The sequence below is a fragment of the Convolutriloba macropyga genome, chromosome 4, assembly GCF_964194025.1.
Source record: "Convolutriloba macropyga chromosome 4, txConMacr16.3, whole genome shotgun sequence".
NCBI lineage: Eukaryota > Metazoa > Xenacoelomorpha > Acoela > Convolutidae > Convolutriloba > Convolutriloba macropyga.
The window spans coordinates 42,502,561-42,521,511 of record NC_134471.1 but is presented as its reverse complement, the minus strand read 5'-3'; the positions used below and the strand labels follow the sequence as shown (position 1 = coordinate 42,521,511).

Here is an 18,951-nt window from a genome sequence, read left to right as displayed (position 1 = left end):
CATTTCTCACTTTCTTTTCTCATTTTCTTTTCTCATTTTTTCCTCCCTTGCTTCTCACTTTCTTTCCTCACTTTCTTTTCTCTTTCTTTTCTCACTTTCTTTTCTCACTTTCTTTTCTCACCTTCTTTTCTCTTTTTATTTTTTCACTTTCTTTTCTCTCTTTCTTTTCTCACTTTCTTTTCTCATTTTCTTTTCTCACTTCTTTTCTTACTTTCTTTTCTCACTTTTTCTCTCACTTTCTTTTCAAACTTTCTTTTCTTTTCTCATTCTTTCCTCCCTTTTTTCTAACTTTCTTTTCTCACTTTCTTTTCTCTCTTTGTTTTCTCACTTTCTTTTCTCACTTTCTTTTCTCACTTTCGTTTCTCACTTTCTTTTCTCATTTTTTCCTCCCTTTTTTCTTACTTTCTTTTCTCACTTTCTTTTCTCTCTTTCTTTCTCACTTCCTTTTCTCGCTCTCTTTTCTAGTTTTTTCCTGCCTTTTTTTCTAACTTTCCTCGCTTTCTTTTCTCGCTTTCTTTTCTCACTTTCTTTTCTCACTTTCTTTTCTCACTTTCTTTTCTAACTTTCTTTTTTCACTTTCTTTTCTCACTTTCTTTTCTCACTTTCGTTTCTCACTTTCTTTTCTCATTTTCTTTTCTCATTTTTTCCTCCCGTTTTTCTCCCTTTCTTTTCTCACTTTCTTTTCTCTCTTTCTTTTCTCACTTTCTTTTCTCACTTTTTTTCTCACTTTCTTTTCTCACCTTCTTTTTCCTTTTTCTTTTCTCACTTTCTTTTCTCACTTTCTTTTCTCACTTTATTTTCTCACTTTCTTTTCTAATTTCTTTTTCTTACTTACTTTTCTCACTTTCTTTTCTCACTTTCTTTTCTTACTTTCTTTTCTCACTTTCTTTTCTCACGTTCTTTTCTCACTTTCTTTTCTTACTTTCTTTTCTCTTTTTCTTTTATCTTTTTCTTTTCTCACTTTCTTTTCTCACTTTCTTTTCTCACTTTCTTTTCTCACTTTCTTTTCTCACTTTTTTTTCTCACTTTCTTTTCTCATTTTTTTCCTCCCTTTTTTCTAACATTCTTTTCTCGGTTTCTTTTCTCACTTTCTTTTCTCACTTTCTTTTCTCACTTTCTTTTTTCGCTTTCTTTTCTCGCCTTCTTTTCTCGCTTTTTTTTCTCACTTTCTTTTCTCACTTTCCTTTCTCTTTTTCTTTTCTCACTTTCTTTTCTTACTTTCTTTTCTCACTTTCTTTTCTCACTTTCTTTTCTCACTTTTTCATCTCACTTTCTTATCTAACTTTCTTATCTCATTTTCTTTTCTCACTTTCTTTTCTCACTTTCTTTTCTGACTTTCTTTTCTCACTTTCTTTTCTCACTTTCTTTTCTCATTTTTTTCCTCCCTTTTTTCTAACTTTCTTTTCTCGCTTTCTTTTCTTGCTTTCTTTTCTCACTTTCTTTTCTCACCTTCTTTTCTTTTTTCTTTTCTCACTTTCTGTTCTCACTTTCTTTTCTCACTTTCTTTTCTCACTTTCTTTTCTAATTTCCTTTTCTTACTTACTTTTCTCACTTTCTTTATTCACTTTCTTTTCTCACTTTCTTTTCTCACTTTCTTTTCTCACTTTCTTTTCTCACTTTCTTTTCTCACTTTCTTTTCTTACTTTCTTTTCTGACTTTCTTTTCTCACTTTCTTTTCTCACTTTCTTTTCTCATTTTTTTCCTCCCTTTTTTCTAACTTTCTTTTCTTGCTTTCATTTCTTGCTTTCTTTTCTCACTTTTTTTTCTCATTTTTTTTCTCTCTTTCTTTTCTCACTTTTTTTATCTCACTTTCTTTTCTCACTTTCTTTTCTCACCTTCTTTTCTCTCTTTCTTTACTCACTTTTTTTTCTCACTTTCTTTTCTCACTTTCTTTTCTCACCTTCTTTTCTCATTCTCTTTTCTCACTTACTTTTCGCACTTTCTTTCCTCACTTTTTTTTCTCTCTTTCTTTTCTCACTTTCTTTTCTCATTTTCTTTTCTCACTTTCTTTTCTCACTTTCTTTTCTTACTTTCTTTTCTCATTTTCTTTTCTCACTTTCTTATCGCACTTTCTTATCTCACTTTCTCATCTCATTTTCTTATCTCACTTTCTTATCTCACTTTCTTTTCTCACTTTTTTTTCTCACTTTCTTTTCTCACTTTCTTTTCGCATTTTCTTTTCTCTATTTCTTTTCTCACTTTCTTTTATCGTTTTTTCGCTTTCTTTTCTCACTTTCTTTTCTCACATTCTTTGTTCAATTTTTTCCCACTTTCTTTTCTCACTTTCTTTTCTCACTTTCTTTTCTCACTTTCTTCTCTTTTTCTTTTCTCTTTTTCTTTTCTCACTTTCTTTTCTCACTTTCATATCTCATTTTCTTTTCTCACTTTCTTTTCTCACTTTCTTTTCTCACTTTCGTTTCTCACTTTTTTTTCTCATTTTTTCCTCCCTTTTTTCTCACTTTCTTTTCTCACTTTCTTTTCTCTCTTTGTTTTCTCACTTTCTTTTCTCACTTTCTTTTCTCACTTTCGTTTCTCACTTTCTTTTCTCATTTTTTCCTCCCTTTTTTGTCACTTTCTTTTCTCACTTTCATATCTCATTTTCTTTTCTCACTTTCTTTTCTCACTTTCTTTTCTCACTTTCGTTTCTCACTTTTTTTTCTCATTTTTTCCTCCCTTTTTTCTCACTTTCTTTTCTCACTTTCTTTTCTCTCTTTGTTTTCTCACTTTCTTTTCTCACTTTCTTTTCTCACTTTCGTTTCTCACTTTCTTTTCTCATTTTTTCCTCCCTTTTTTGTCACTTTCTTTTCTCACTTTCATATCTCATTTTCTTTTCTCACTTTCTTTTCTCACTTTCTTTTCTCACTTTCGTTTCTCACTTTTTTTTCTCATTTTTTCCTCCCTTTTTTCTCACTTTCTTTTCTCACTTTCTTTTCTCAGTTTCGTTTCTCACTTTCTTTTCTCATTTTTTCCTTCCTTTTTTGTCACTTTCTTTTCTCACTTTCATATCTCATTTTCTTTTCTCACTTTCTTTTCTCACTTTCTTTTCTCACTTTCGTTTCTCACTTTTTTTTCTCATTTTTTCCTCCCTTTTTTCTCACTTTCTTTTCTCACTTTCTTTTCTCTCTTTCTTTCTCACTTCCTTTTCTCGCTCTCTTTTCTCATTTTTCCTCCTTTTATTCTAACTTTCTTTTCTCGCTTTCTTTTCTCGCTTTCTTTTCTCACTTTTTTTCTCACTTTTTTTCTCACTTTCTTTTCTCACTTTCGTTTCTCACTTTCTTTTCTCATTTTCTTTTCTTACTTTCTTTTCTCACTTTCTTTTCTCACTTTCTTATCGCACTTTCTTATCTCACTTTCTCATCTCATTTTCTTATCTCACTTTCTTATCTCACTTTCTTTTCTCACTTTTTTTTCTCACTTTCTTTTCTCACTTTCTTTTCGCATTTTCTTTTCTCTATTTCTTTTCTCACTTTCTTTTATCGTTTTTTCGCTTTCTTTTCTCACTTTCTTTTCTCACTTTCTTTGTTCACTTTTTTCCCACTTTCTTTTCTCACTTTCTTTTCTCACTTTCTTTTCTCACTTTCTTCTCTTTTTCTTTTCTCTTTTTCTTTTCTCACTTTCTTTTCTCACTTTCATATCTCATTTTCTTTTCTCACTTTCTTTTCTCACTTTCTTTTCTCACTTTCGTTTCTCACTTTTTTTTCTCATTTTTTCCTCCCTTTTTTCTCCCTTTCTTTTCTCACTTTCTTTTCTCTCTTTGTTTTCTCACTTTCTTTTCTCACTTTCTTTTCTCACTTTCGTTTCTCACTTTCGTTTCTCATTTTTTCCTCCCTTTTTTGTCACTTTCTTTTCTCACTTTCTTTTCTCTCTTTCTTTCTCACTTCCTTTTCTCGCTCTCTTTTCTCATTTTTCCTCCTTTTTTTCTAACTTTCTTTTCTCGCTTTCTTTTCTCGCTTTCTTTTCTCACTTTTTTTCTCACTTTTTTTCTCACTTTCTTTTCTCACTTTCGTTTCTCACTTTCTTTTCTCAATTTCTTTTCTCATTTTTCCTCCTTTTTTTCTAACTTTCTTTTCTCGCTTTCTTTTCTCGCTTTCTTTTCTCACTTTTTTCTCACTTTTTTTCTCACTTTCTTTTCTCTCTTTCATTTCTCACTTTCTTTTCTCTCTTTCATTTCTCACTTTCTTTTCTCACTTTCTTTTCTCACCTTCCTTTCCCTTTTTCTTTTCTCTCTTTCTTTCTCACTTCCTTTTCTCGCTCTCTTTTCTCATTTTTCCTCCTTTTTTTCTAACTTTCTTTTCTCGCTTTCTTTTCTCGCTTTCTTTTCTCACTTTTTTTCTCACTTTTTTTCTCACTTTCTTTTCTCACTTTCGTTTCTCACTTTCTTTTCTCAATTTCTTTTCTCATTTTTCCTCCTTTTTTTCTAACTTTCTTTTCTCGCTTTCTTTTCTCACTTTTTTTCTCACTTTTTTTCTCACTTTCTTTTCTCTCTTTCATTTCTCACTTTCTTTTCTCACTTTCTTTTCTCACCTTCTTTTCCCTTTTTCTTTTCTCACTTTTCTTTCTCAATTTCTTTTCTCACTTTCTTTTCTCACTTTATTTTCTCACTTTCTTTTCTCACTTTCGTTTCTCACTTTCTTTTCTCATTTTTTCCTCCCTTTTTTCTCACTTTCTTTTCTCACTTTCTTTTCTCTCTTTGTTTTCTCACTTTCTTTTCTCATTTTCTTTTCTCACTTTCGTTTCTCACTTTCTTTTCTCATTTTTTCCTCCCTTTTTTCTCACTTTCTTTTCTCACCTTCTTTTCCCTTTTTCTTTTCTCACTTTTTTTTCTCAATTTCTTTTCTCACTTTCTTTTCTCACTTTCTTTTCTCACTTTCTTTTCTCACTTTCTTTTCTCACTTTCGTTTCTCACTTTCTTTTCTCATTTTTTCCTCCCTTTTTTCTAACTTTCTTTTCTCACTTTCTTTTCTCTCTTTGTTTTCTCACTTTCTTTTCTCACTTCCTTTTCTCACTTTCGTTTCTCACTTTCTTTTCTCATTTTTTCCTCCCTTTTTTCTCACTTTCTTTTCTCACTTTCTTTTCGCATTTTCTTTTCTCTATTTCTTTTCTCACTTTCTTTTATCGTTTTTTCGCTTTCTTTTCTCACTTTCTTTTCTCACTTTCTTTGTTCACTTTTTTCCCACTTTCTTTTCTCACTTTCTTTTCTCACTTTCTTTTCTCACTTTCTTCTCTTTTTCTTTTCTCTTTTTCTTTTCTCACTTTCTTTTCTCACTTTCATATCTCATTTTCTTTTCTCACTTTCTTTTCTCACTTTCTTTTCTCACTTTCGTTTCTCACTTTTTTTTCTCATTTTTTCCTCCCTTTTTTCTCACTTTCTTTTCTCACTTTCTTTTCTCTCTTTGTTTTCTCACTTTCTTTTCTCACTTTCTTTTCTCACTTTCGTTTCTCACTTTCGTTTCTCATTTTTTCCTCCCTTTTTTGTCACTTTCTTTTCTCACTTTCTTTTCTCTCTTTCTTTCTCACTTCCTTTTCTCGCTCTCTTTTCTCATTTTTCCTCCTTTTTTTCTAACTTTCTTTTCTCGCTTTCTTTTCTCGCTTTCTTTTCTCACTTTTTTTCTCACTTTTTTCTCACTTTCTTTTCTCACTTTCGTTTCTCACTTTCTTTTCTCAATTTCTTTTCTCATTTTTCCTCCTTTTTTTCTAACTTTCTTTTCTCGCTTTCTTTTCTCGCTTTCTTTTCTCACTTTTTTCTCACTTTTTTTCTCACTTTCTTTTCTCTCTTTCATTTCTCACTTTCTTTTCTCTCTTTCATTTCTCACTTTCTTTTCTCACTTTCTTTTCTCACCTTCCTTTCCCTTTTTCTTTTCTCTCTTTCTTTCTCACTTCCTTTTCTCGCTCTCTTTTCTCATTTTTCCTCCTTTTTTTCTAACTTTCTTTTCTCGCTTTCTTTTCTCGCTTTCTTTTCTCACTTTTTTTCTCACTTTTTTTCTCACTTTCTTTTCTCACTTTCGTTTCTCACTTTCTTTTCTCAATTTCTTTTCTCATTTTTCCTCCTTTTTTTCTAACTTTCTTTTCTCGCTTTCTTTTCTCACTTTTTTTCTCATTTTTTTTCTCACTTTCTTTTCTCTCTTTCATTTCTCACTTTCTTTTCTCACTTTCTTTTCTCACCTTCTTTTCCCTTTTTCTTTTCTCACTTTTCTTTCTCAATTTCTTTTCTCACTTTCTTTTCTCACTTTATTTTCTCACTTTCTTTTCTCACTTTCGTTTCTCACTTTCTTTTCTCATTTTTTCCTCCCTTTTTTCTCACTTTCTTTTCTCACTTTCTTTTCTCTCTTTGTTTTCTCACTTTCTTTTCTCATTTTCTTTTCTCACTTTCGTTTCTCACTTTCTTTTCTCATTTTTTCCTCCCTTTTTTCTCACTTTCTTTTCTCACCTTCTTTTCCCTTTTTCTTTTCTCACTTTTTTTTCTCAATTTCTTTTCTCACTTTCTTTTCTCACTTTCTTTTCTCACTTTCTTTTCTCACTTTCTTTTCTCACTTTCGTTTCTCACTTTCTTTTCTCATTTTTTCCTCCCTTTTTTCTAACTTTCTTTTCTCACTTTCTTTTCTCTCTTTGTTTTCTCACTTTCTTTTCTCACTTCCTTTTCTCACTTTCGTTTCTCACTTTCTTTTCTCATTTTTTCCTCCCTTTTTTCTCACTTTCTTTTCTCTCTTTCTTTCTCACTTCCTTTTCTCGCTCTCTTTTCTCATTTTTCCTCCCTTTTTTCTAACTTTCTTATCTCGCTTTCTTTTCTCGCTTTCTTTTCTCACTTTCTTTTCTCACTTTCTTTTCTCACTTTATTTTCTCACTTTCGTTTCTCACTTTCTTTTCTCATTTTCTTTTCTCATTTTTTCCTCCCTTATTTCTCACTTTTTTTTCTCACTTTCTTTTCTCTCTTTCTTTTCTCACTTTCTTTTCTCACTTTTTTTCTCGCTTTCTTTTCTCACTTTCTTTTCGCACTTTCTTTTCTCTATTTCTTTTCTCACTTTCTTTTATCGTTTTTTCACTTTCTTTTCTCACTTTCTTTTCTCACTTTCTTTGTTCACTTTTTTCCCACTTTCTTTTCCCACTTTCTTTTCTCACTTTCTTTTCTCACTTTCTTTTCTCACTATCCTCTCTTTTTCTTTTCTCTTTTTCTTTTCTCACTTTCATTTCTCGTATTTTTTCTCACTTTCTTTTCTCACTTTCACTTCTCACTTTCTTTTCTCACTTTCTTTTCTCACTTTCTTTTTTCACTTTCTTTTCTCACTTTCGTTTCTCACTTTCTTTTCTCATTTTTTCTTCCCTTTTTTCTCACTTTCTTTTCTGACTTTCTTTTCTCTCTTTGTTTTCTCACTTTCTTTCCTCACTTTCTTTTCTCACTTTCGTTTCTCACTTTCTTTTCTCATTTTTTCCTCCCTTTTTTCTCACTTTCTTTTCTCACTTTCTTTTCTCATTTTTTCTTCCCTTTTTTCTCACTTTCTTTTCTCTCTTTGTTTTCTCACTTTCTTTTCTCACTTTCTTTTCTCACTTTCGTTTCTCATTTTCTTTTCTCATTTTTTCCTCCCTTTTTTCTCACTTCCTTTTCTCGCTCTCTTTTCTCATTTTCCTCCCTTTTTTCTAACTTTCTTTTCTCGCTTTCTTTTCTCACTTTCTTTTCTCACTTTCTTTTCTCACTTTCTTTTTTCACTTTCTTTTCTCACTTTCTTTTCGCACTTTCGTTTCTCACTTTCTTTTCTCATTTTCTTTTGTCATTTTTTCCTCCCTTTTTTCTCTCTTTCTTTTCTCACTTTCTTTTCTCTCTTTCTTTTCTCACTTTCTTTTCTCACTTTCTTTTCTCACTTTCTTTTCTCACCTTCTTTTCCCTTTTTCTTTCCTCACTTTTTTCTCACTTTCTTTTCTCACTTTCTTTTCTCACTTTCTTTTCTAGTTTCCTTTTCTTACTTACTTTTCTCACTTTCTTTCCTCACTTTCTTTTCTCACTTTCTTTTCTCACTTTGTTTTCTCATTTTCTTTTCTCACTTCCTTTTCTTACTTTCTTTTCTGACTTTCTTTTCTCACTTGCTTTTCTCACTTTCTTTTCTCATTTTTTCCTCCCTTTTTTCTAACTTTCTTTTCTCGGTTTTTTTCTCACTTTCTCTTCTCACTTTCTTTTCTCACTTTCTTTTTTCGCTTTCTTTTCTCGCCTTCTTTTCTCGCTTTTTTTCTCACTTTTTTTTCTCACTTTCCCTTCTCACTTTTTTTTCTCACTTTCTTTTCTTACTTTCTTTTCTCACTTTCTTTTCTCACTTTCTTATCTCACTTTCTTATCTCACTTTCTTATCTCATTTTCTTTTCTCACTTTCTTTTCTCACTTTCTTTTCTGACTTTCTTTTCTCACATTCTTTTCTCACTTTCTTTTCTCAATGTTTTCCTCCCTTTTTTCTAACTTTCTTTTCTCGCTTTCTTTTCTTGCGTTCTTTTCTCACTTTCTTTTCTCACCTTCTTTTCTCTTTTTCTTTTCTCACTTTCTTTTCTCACTTTCTTTTCCCACTTTCTTTTCTAATTTCCTTTTCTTACTTACTTTTCTCACTTTTTTTCTCACTTTCTTTTCTCGCTTTCTTTTCTCACTTTCTTTTCTCACTTTTTTTCTCACTTTCTTTTCTCACTTTCTTTTCTTACTTTCTTTTCTGACTTTCTTTTCTCACTTTCTTTTCTCACTTTCTTTTCTCATTTTTTCCCTTTTTTTCTAACTTTCTTTTCTCGCTTTCTTTTCTTGCTTTCTTTTCTCACTTTCTTTTCTCACTTTCTTTTCTCTCTTTCTTTTCTCACTTTTTTTCTCACTTTCTTTTCTCACTTTCTTTTCTCACCTTCTTTTCTCTTTTTCTTTTCTCACTTTCTTTTCTCACTTTCATTCCTCACTTTTTTTTCTCATTTTCTTTTCTCACTTACTTTTCGCACTTTCTTTTCTCACTTTCTTTTCTCACTTTCTTTTCTCACTTTCTTTTCTCACTTTCTTTTCTCACTTTCTTTTCTTACTTTCTTTTCTCACTTTCTTTTCTCACTTTCTTTTCTCACTTTCTTTTCTTACTTTCTTTTCTCACTTTCTTTTCTCTCTTTCTTATCGCACTTTCTTATCTCACTTTCTTATCTCATTTTCTTATCTCACTTTCTTATCTCACTTTCTTTTCTCACTTTTTTTCTCGCTTTCTTTTCTCACTTTCTTTTCGCATTTTCTTTTCTCACTTTCTTTTATCGTTTTTTCACTTTCTTTTCTCACTTTCTTTTCTCACTTTCTTTGTTCACTTTTTTCCCACTTTCTTTTCTCACTTTCTTTTCTCACTTTCTTTTCTCACTTTCTTCTCTTTTTCTTTTCTCTTTTTCTTTTCCCACTTTCATTTCTCGTTTTTTTCTCACTTTCTTTTCTCACTTTCATTTCTCACTTTCTTTTCTCACTTTCTTTTCTCACTTTCTTTTCTCACTTTCTTTCTCACTTCCTTTTCTCGAATTCTTTTCTCATTTTTTTCTAACTTTCTTTTCTCGGTTTCTTTTCTCACTTTCTTTTCTCACTTTCTTTTCTCCCTTTCTTTTTTCGCTTTCTTCTCTCACCTTCTTTTCTCGCTTTTTTTCTCACTTTCTTTTCTCACTTTCCTTTCTCACTTTCTTTTCTCATTTTCTTTTCTCACTTTCTTTTCCCACTTTCTTTTCTCACTTTTTTTCCGCACTTTCTGCTCCCGCTTACTTCTCCCACTTTCTTCCCCACTTTCTTTTCTCACTATCTTTTCTCACTTTTTCTCACTTTCTCTTCTCACTTTCTTTTCTCGCTTTCTTTTCTCACTTTCGTTTCTCACTTTCTTTTCTCACTTTCTTTTATCACTTTTTTAAGCACGAATTTAAGATTACGTCGTATGTGACGACCTCATCTACTGTAATAGATTGTTAATATTCACCTCCAATTATGATGGAGGTAGATTGGCCAAGTCCTTCACTTGGACGCGTTTGGACTTTTCATCTCCAGCTTTCGCGCTCCCAGTTGGTCGGCAGTTGCAGCACATGTGATCCCCTCGGGGCTTTCAGCTGTAAGTGCCGCAGCTCTTTTTATTATGGGGGAGATGAATCGTTCATTCGTGTTTGGGTGTTGGACTTGGAATTTATAGGTAATTTGGGAGTATAAAATGTGATCTCGAAAGATGCGATTTTTTTTCGAAAAATTAGGATTTAATTCTCATCCGCTCTTAGCCTGTTCTACCATACCTTAAACATGTAGATTAATGTTTTATATGAGTTGCGCTCTACCAACATGTAGAAGTTCGTTATCTGTACAAGTCTTAGTGGTACTTAAATTTGCAAGATAGCTCAGCCAATTAAGTCTTTAATAAAAAATTGGTGTTACTTGGGGTAATATACTAAACCAAACACATCGGTAGCGTAACGTAATACCTCTGGCTGTTGAAGGATGGGCATGGCTTACAGCCCGAGCTGGTACGAAAAAATCTCAATTTTAAACCTATTCTTTTAAATGATTTTCTTGCGATGCTTTTGCGGGCCTGCTAGTTTATTTTGAAAGCACAAAAGTGATCTATATCACAGCTGAACAAAAGTGAAACGAAACATTGCAAACCAGCCTTGCATCATTACAGTTCATTTCTGTGCGCGTTCACATGTTCATGTTTCTTTATCTGGCTTTTCCCATTTTGTGCTCCATAGAGGTTTGTTTTGTTCGGTAAGTTTATTCAGTTATTCTAACCGAATGACCTTATTTCATTCAATTTTTAGCTCCCCATGAAATGTTGCGAATCCTGTTTGCACAAGTCACAAAAATGTGCAGCCACATTTGAAAGCTCGTCTAAAATTTACATGTGCATAATTTAGCTTTCTTTGAAACGGATGTTTACTATTTAGCTATTACAAAATACAAGGATTTTCCCGCTACCTGCAAAATTGGTTTCTAAATGCTGATCTTGTCAAACTTGCGATAATTTTTTTTTACTTTTAGTTAAAATATTAATCATGAAATGAATATTTCAATTTTAGGAAACTGTATAGTTCTAACAAGACTATAATAAACCAGGATGAGGTCAGCAACCCACGACAGCTATTGGCCCGACCGACTTGGTTCGCGGACACTGGGGCTCCAGACCGACCCTACCCAAAAAAGATATTGACCAGACCGAACAAGATTTGGCCAGACGGAACAGACCCTGGAGCCAGACCATAGTCGATTTAAATACCAATGCGAATTTCGGGAATAAGTTTTATGTAGTAGACTAATCATCTAGAAGAAGATGTTAGTTACCAATGAGTGGCTATACATTTTATAGGGGACTGCCTCTTCTTTTGGCCGGACCTCTAGGCCTTGAATGTGGGAATTGGAGAAACCAAGCGCATCCAAAATGTGGATTTTGCCCAGACCAAAGATACCGAAATCTTTTTATTGGTTGGACTAGAAACGTGCCATTCGCCAGACGGAGGGCGCGACCCATTTTTTTCCTGACCAGTACTTCAGATTTTTAAACAGAGAATAATTACAACTCGGACAAAAAAGTAGATCAACGAAAGGCAGATGTGAGAAGTGTTTAGGGATAATTGCACGTGTTTTCATAGATCCGTACTTGCACAAACACTCGCAGATACATTTGCTGTAGAAATTACTTATGGGGTGATGAATGGGTGCCCACGGGGTAGGTCAGAGTGTTCATGTAGGTGTAGTTGAGTGTTGGGGTAAGTAGTGGGAATAGGTACAAAGCTTGCTCGGAGGGGGGGGGGTAGATAGGTTGTGGCGGGGAATAGGTAGGAAGGTGTTTTTAGGCAGGTGGTTGGTCTGTAGTTTGGAATGGTAGGAGGGACTTATACGAGATCAAAATTTCTCAAAATTACAGTTTTAACTTGAATATTCCCAGTTACTAATTGCAGTACATTACAAAATAATATACTGATAAAGTCCAAATTTAGAAAAAAGAAGTCCACTTTCAAAAACAAAAGTAAATGTTCAACAAGAATAAAGTCCAAATTCAAGTCATGAAGTCATTAGCAAAAATGCTTCGGCTAAAAAGATTATAGCCGGCAGATTACCGGAAAAGACCGCAAGACGGGTGCAATGAGAACGCTAAGTTGCTTAATGTAAGTAACGCTAACTGTTTCAGATATTAAAAGGTGGGTCAGGAAGGTCTAGGCTGTTGGGGGGGGGGATAAATTTGTCGGAGGTGGTAGGTTGCTGGTGCGTGCCGGGGGTTGCTTGTGGGGTTTCCGGTGGTTAACTAATTTTTTTTTTGGGGGGGGGGAGGGAGTGGGTTATGCGGTGATGGGGTAGAGGTAGGTAGTTGAGGGTGTTAAGTAGGGCTACGTGGGCAGGGGGAATCATGGTTTTTGTAGGTGCTAGGTGGGGGGTTGTGATGGGGTCGGGGAAGGTAACTAAGGGGGACGTAAAGGTAGGCGGGGAAGGATAGGTAGGATGAGACATGTAGTGGTTGCGAGAGAGGAGATGCAGGGATAGATAGGTGTTCGCACGCGGGTAATACTAAGATGAGCTAAGTTCAGGTATCAAAAATAGGCTAACCAATAAAAAACGGATAACAACTTGATAACTATCAATTGTAGTTTGGAATGGAAGGAAGGACTTATACGAGATCAAAATTTCTCAAAATTACAGTTTTAACTTGAATATTCCCAGTTACTAATTGCAGTACATTACAAAATAATATACTGATAAAGTCCAAATTTAGAAAAAGAAGTCCACTTTCAAAAACAAAAGTAAATGTTCAACAAGAAAGAAGTCCAGATTCAAGTCATGAAGTCATTAGCAAAAATGCTTCGGCTAAAAAGATGATAGCCGGCAGATTACCGGAAAAGACGGGCGCAATGAGAACGCTAAGTTGCTTAATGTAATTAACGCTAACTGTTTCAGATATTAAAAGGTGGGTCAGGAAGGTCTAGGCTGTCCGGGGGGGGGGGGGGGGGTAAATTTGTCGGAGGTGGTAGATTGCTGGTGCGTGCCGGTGGATGCTTGTAGGCTTCCGGTGGTTAACTAATTTTTTTTGGGGGGGAGTGGGTTATGTGGTGGTGGGATAGAGGTAGGTAGTTGAGGGTGTTAAGTAGGGCTACGGGGGAAGGGGGAATCATGGTTTTTGTAGGTTAAAGGTGGGGGGTTGTGATGGGGTCGGGGAAGGTAACTAAGGGGGACGTAAAGGTAGGCTGGGAGGGATAGGTAGGTTGAGATATGTAGTGGTTGCGTGGGCGGAGATGCAGGGATAGATAGGTGTTCGCACGCGGGTAATACTAAGATGAGCTAAGTTCAGCTATCAAAAATAGGCTAACCAATAAAAAACGGATAACAGCTTGATAACTATCAATTCCTCACTTTACTTAAGTTGATTAATTCAAATTTGTTGACACGTTGATTAATCTCAGTCCCGAAACACGAGGCATTGATATCTACTGAGGGTATTAAACATACGCCCCCTGTTTGTTTCGTTATTTTTTTAAAAACACAAAAAGGGTTAAACTGTCAAGTTAGATAACATTAATTGTCCAACCTGAGGTTAAAAGGTAGCGTTTTTGTGTTTTCCGGTTATCTTCTTGATTGGGACGTCATTTATTTGGAACTTTTTGAGTGTTTCCCCTTGCTCTACGTCTATCAATGATTACGGAAGAAGCCGAGGAATGATTACAGATATGAAGTCAAGGAAAAGACAAACACAGCAAAGGCAAGGCAAAGACCAAGCAAATCATATGTTGAAAACCAAACTAAAGAGACAAAACTGCCCGTCAAAATTATCAACAAAGACACAAAACCTTGAGAAATTAACAAAAGTTCTGGGACAGCTCATCGCACCGTTCCATCAACATTAAACATCAAAGCCAAAATATTTAAAAGGAGATCTAGAAAAAACATCAATGAACAAAAGCTCGTCAGACGTGAACAAATCTCAACCTTTTTGACAAAAAAACAAATGTAACTGTCAGACATCAACGAAAACATTCCGCATCTGATTGATTACAACGATAAACTCGACTAGTAAATCGAAGAATCAGAGGACTACGACGACAAGGTCGCAATGCATGATGAGCAAATCAACTGTCTTGTCAAGCACAAAAAGTCGCCACTCATAACTTTGTCCTAGATATTTGCCACCGGACCTAGCAATACAATGGTGAAACTAAGAAAACAAGAACTGCAATCTTTTTCATGAGGCTACAACGACTGGAGTTCCTTTTTTGACCAACTCAGTGGAGCGGTGACAAGCAACAGCCAGACGTTAAAGAGATGCGCTATCTCGAAACATCTCTGAACAGAGACGCAGCCACTACAAGTAACCGACTAAAAATTCAGTACAACATGTGACATCACGAAGAAGAGATACGACAACGAACGCTTTATTTTAGGTTGCCGTTTCGACACCATATTATCACAACTGCCAGGTACAAAAGAAAATCTAAAGGCATTTTCATACCAGATGTAGAGCACAGATTAGCCCTCAGCAGTCTTGGACAGCCCGTGGATAATCCTCTTTGTGTAATTCCTTGCGTGAAAATTGGGAAACTTTATCACTAGTAGGAGACCTCCATTTCTAGTAGTGAGGTACGTCATGAAACAAAAGACACACTTCCATGAAACAGCCACACATAAGTCAGCAGCAATTGTCAAGATGAAACGAACAAGTGGCACATAACTTCGTTCGCATCTATCACCTTCGATACCTACAAGGTCTGATTTTTGCAACCAAAACCAGAAGACTTGACAAAGTGAAATACTCAAAACCTTTTTCTTACAAGAGAGAAACCCGTTGATCAAAACAACAGGACTTTGCTTCAACTGCCTACAATGTGAACATCGAAGTTCAGCTTGTAAGAAGTGCAACCAAAAACACAACAATCTGTTGCATTTGAAAAACAATATGAACTCAGAGACAACTTTTGAAACACCAACAGCATCATTTAGCACCACATAACCAAAAGCAGGAAACATGCACGAATTGGTAGTGACCAATAAAATGAAGGAAAAAGTAACAGCGACATCAACACTGCCTGTCAAAGAAGACGTTTTTTCCCCACGTCAGTTTTTACCATTAAATGAAAGAACGACGGAACTGATAGTAGTTCCATTTTCAGTATCATCACTTCATCAAAATCACAAAATGGAAGAAGCAGTGCAACGTCTTGGATTGCAGAAGGAAAAATACGAATTTCTAGGCTTTAAACGTGGAGTTCAACAAGTAAAAAGATAAGTCGCCTTGATTTTGACTTGGAGGCATGAAGATTGTTTCAGCATCACAGCAACGGTCCTGACGAAGTTGACGATCAGTTTGTACACCCACTAAGTCAATATCAGTGATAGGACAAACATTGAAGTCCTCAACCTCGCCGACGCAAATTTTGGCAATCTTACACTGTAGATTTGATAATTGAAGCAGGACACTGTAAAAAAAAAATATGATTGCAGACAACTGAATTTTAAAAAAAACTTTTCAAAAAGAAAATTTTGCTTTGGTTTTGGGAGATTCAGGAAATTCAGACAGTAAGCAATTAGACATCGGCAGAACAGAGTTATGCAGACGATTTTACAGGTACTGCCCGACGCATAACAGAAGGACAATTCTTGTGAAACTCATTTTAAGAGAAGAGGCCAATCCTCCATCTAATTCTTACCAGCAAGCAAAAAAGATTAGGTGGCCTCATCATACGAGTGATGAGACAATCAAAGATTTTCAACAGCTATAGCCAGCTCATTGAAGAGTTCATTCAACTTGGATATATGCAAGAAGTTCAGTGAAGCAAACTTTATTTACAATCCACGGAATGTTTCTGTTTGCCATATCAGTGTCTTATCCAGGACGCCAGCACCGCAACTAAGCAACTTTAATTGACGGCGCGGATGAGTCAGCCAGTTGAATCTCGTAAAAATTGGCCGTTTGGTTGGACCGCAACTTTAAAAGAATTTGTTTGGATTTCTCATTCGACTCCAATTTCATCAAAAACTACTGTCTGGCGGGTTTCCAACACGTTCAATTTGGCAACGAAGACAAATATTTTCTGACGGTGCAGTGCAAAAACTTCAAAAACAAAGCACTGAGATCATGCACAATGACGAGAGTAACTTTTTGACTTTTTGAGTAACATTATCTTCATACCACTCAGTTTGACCTCTTAATGCCTTAAGGACAGTTGCACCATCAGCAGTCTGAGCCTTGCCATCAATAGCAACATCTACATAGACGACTTGCTAATGGGAACCCTTGATGTAGGGCACGCCACACGACTGAAAGATAAAATCACTAAAAAACCTGTCTTACACGAAAAAGGACATCAAGCTTTCTCTTGTTTCCTCATTGGTAAGAAACCGTCCGTTTTCGCCGACTTCAGATAAAACGATCATCTGCAGCGAAGAATGCGCAATCGAAACCCTTGGAATAAGCTGGATGTCCGTTAGGGACCACATCATTTTTACAACACTCATGGGCAATGACTTTCCCAGCACAAAATAAAATTTTTTGCCAAATTTTACTAATTGTTTAAACCCTTTGTATGTTTTTCACCAACAACAACTCAGTTGAAATAATTTCCGCTTTTTCTTGGACAATTTGAGTTGGGACAAACCTCTTTCTTTTCTAAACATTCACGAACAGTGCGCAAGATTTCGACATCGACTCCAGAAGCTCGAGAACTTAAAATCTGAATACGAGTATTTGCACACTTTTTTCATCATTTTCGAAATTTCACGAAAGTTAAGAAGCTTAGGCTGAAACCTATGCAGATATTATATCTGTGAGACAGCAAATGAGTGACCAAGTGCAAACAATTGTGTGACCCATCATAATAGCAAAGAAAAGTGCATCCATTGTCAAAACTTTGTGTGTTCATTGTTTATAAGTCTGTGCAGCAGTTATAGGAGACAATTATCTCAAGCAGTGAAAGAAGTCGTCAATGACAATCGATTTCCTAATCCGACAGTCTTTGCGTACACAGATTCACAATTGATGGGGAGAAAATTGGAAATTTGCACCTACAGAATAAAATGTTGCTTATTTTGAGTAACGCGGTTTTCAGCCGACAAACTTCTAAATGACCAACTTTCGTGGCAAAGAGTCAAGTGGTTGTCTCCAAACGAAGACTTTTGGTCTCCTTGGACGCTACACATCTCTACAAGGCCTCAACTGCAGCATTGGCGGAAATAAAATCATCAGCTCAAATATCTTAAGTATTGGTGCTTCAGCAAGAGGATATTGAAAGTCATTACCAATTAATCATTAATGCATCGTCAAGGAATACAAGACTGATAGACCTAAACAACTTCACAGAAAAGTCATTCTTTACAAATCAGCAATTCATCCTATCAAAAACATGCGCTTTCCCCTGACAACAATCAGCTCCAGCTCACCAACAGCACAGTATCTGTCAAACATCAGTTAATATCTTCGAGAGTGATGGTACCCACCGGCCAGAACCCTACCACAGAAGCCACGAAGACCATCATTTAAAGCCAACTTTACCTTCCAGCAGCCACGAAGCAGAAGAATTTTTCGCCAGCAGTTTTTTTTGCTGACAATGACATACAGCTAACAAGAGGGTAATCTAGACAACGTACTCAATAAAATCAGCACACAACCAAAGAAAGCCAGAAAGTACCAATAAAAATAATTCCGTAACCTAGAAATGGTTTTTTTGCACCACTTGAGTAACATCAAACGTAGAGGTCTTTATAAACCAGATCAGCAACATCAGTTGTTCAGTGAACCAAATTCAGTAAAGCTTCCTTAAAACACACTGTTAGCGGCACCACAAAAAGAAATCATTGTTAACAAAATTCTCCACATTTTGTTAACAAAATTCTCCACAATAGAAACCAGGTTCATCAATTATAGTTGGATGATTCAAAAAACCTTTCAACGGTATTAAAAAGCCTTCCTTCAACGTGAAGGCTCAAGGAACAATTCAATACAAAGCAGAAACAAGATTATAAATGTCCACAGTTTTTGCCATGGCATCTGCGTTCAGCTAAGATATCCCTTTACAACTTTTTACAGCAATTTTCCGGTCAGAATTTGGAAAACTCCAAGAATCAAAAACTAAGGAAGACAAACCATCCAACCATCAGCTGATTTATTCATTAAATTTGTTCAACAATTTTCCTATAAAACGCATATAGAATCCTAATCTATTCACAGTTTTTGACCAATGTTGATCCTTGTATACCAGGGACTGATCACAGAAACTGCAGAAATCATTAGCAGCTATATTCATTTTTTTCACCTCAAAAGCAATACACTTGCAGCCAATGGAAAATCTCATTCAAGAATTTTTCTTCTATCCCCCTAAGAGATTTACAGAAAAACGCGGTATTCCCCAATCAATCTAATTTAACACTTTGGCAGATACCACAGAAGATGGAGAAGAACTTAAGTTCAGACGACTTTTGCGAGATGAAGGGTTTAAGGAGCTTATCAACAAAATTGCCAGCCCAAATCATATCATTGATTGATTTCCAGTACCACCCAGGACACCAGATTTTGGAGGAAATTGGAGGCCACCAATGAAGCCATCTCCACAGAACAATTGGAACAACCAAATTATCAAGCAGAGCCTTCGAAACTATTCTAAACAAAATTGAGCTCTTCCTCAATTCTCGCAACACCATCAACAGACCTTAATGTCCCCTCGTGATGACTCCGGGACACTTCATCATCGGAAGACCGATCACAGCTATACTCGAGCAATCTTCTCTAAAAAGTAACACCTTGACACGACATTGGAGAACTTTTGTCGATATGATCGCGAGTTCTGCGAGTTAATGTTAAACACTTGGCATCATTGCGGTAGCGTAACAAATTGACGAAACGAAACGAACAATCAGCTGTAGACAAAATTGTGATTTTTATAGAAGATAATAAGCCCTTAATGTGTTGGCAATTTGTTCGTAGAACGCAAAGATTTAACATTAATGAAAACAACTTTTGTGTTGTGCGA

The 18,951-nt window shown here is 35.2% G+C and overlaps 1 protein-coding gene across 4 annotated transcripts in view; it reads right to left on the bottom strand.

The window, feature by feature from the left end:
- LOC142337686 (glutamate decarboxylase-like) overlaps positions 1-18,951 on the bottom strand; it is a 123,909-nt gene that overhangs the window by 17,859 nt on the left and 87,099 nt on the right. The window lies entirely within an intron of this gene.